A 784-nucleotide genomic window follows, 5' to 3' on the forward strand; every position below is an offset into this window, starting at 1 on the left:
GTACTAACCACAATTATAAAGTTAATTATCATTACTATTACTATTACCGGTTCCACAACTACGACTATTACCATTAATACTTATTCTGAAGGAGAAGGCAATATTTTCCTTTTTCACAGGTCTGTTGTTCTGACAGCAAGATTGTGCGAAAAGCTCCAGAAGGACCGCGATGAAATGCGATTCCTAATGGGTCAAGGACCAACCAATAGGATTTTGTTGGGGATCCGGTGTAGAAGAGCTTATTTCGGGGTAAATTATGAGTGAATCAAGAGTAGCAAAACTGGGAGGTTAGGTTAGATTAAGTGGGATAAGAGTAGATTATGAGTGGCCGTTTGGGTAGAGGAGGACCGATTAAGAGCAGGTCTTTGGTAAAGTGAGGTTAGGGTTTAGAATTTTGGTGTAAATTTAGGTTGTTGAGGGTAGATTAGTGTGGATTTTTTTGTGGATTAAAAAGAAGGGTTTTAGAGCTATGATAAGCAGAAATAGAAGAGTAGATTAATACGGAGATTTGCAATGCTTTTTGGTTGTTACAATGTCACCATAAGCATTGTCATCATTATTACTATTATTGTTATCATCGATATCATTATTGTTATTGTCATTGATGATATTGTTATTGTCATTATCATTATTATTACTATTACCATTATTATCATTAGTAGTAGTTGTTGTAGTATCATTATCATTATCCTTATCATCATTACCAGTATCATTATCATTTCATTTTATTACTATTATCATCATTATTTTTTTTTTTGTTATTAACATCATCATCATTATCATG

Source organism: Penaeus japonicus, unplaced genomic scaffold (genome assembly GCF_977035675.1).
Source record: "Penaeus japonicus unplaced genomic scaffold, GWHDUDI00000001_assembly GWHDUDI00000019, whole genome shotgun sequence".
Classification (NCBI taxonomy): domain Eukaryota; kingdom Metazoa; phylum Arthropoda; class Malacostraca; order Decapoda; family Penaeidae; genus Penaeus; species Penaeus japonicus.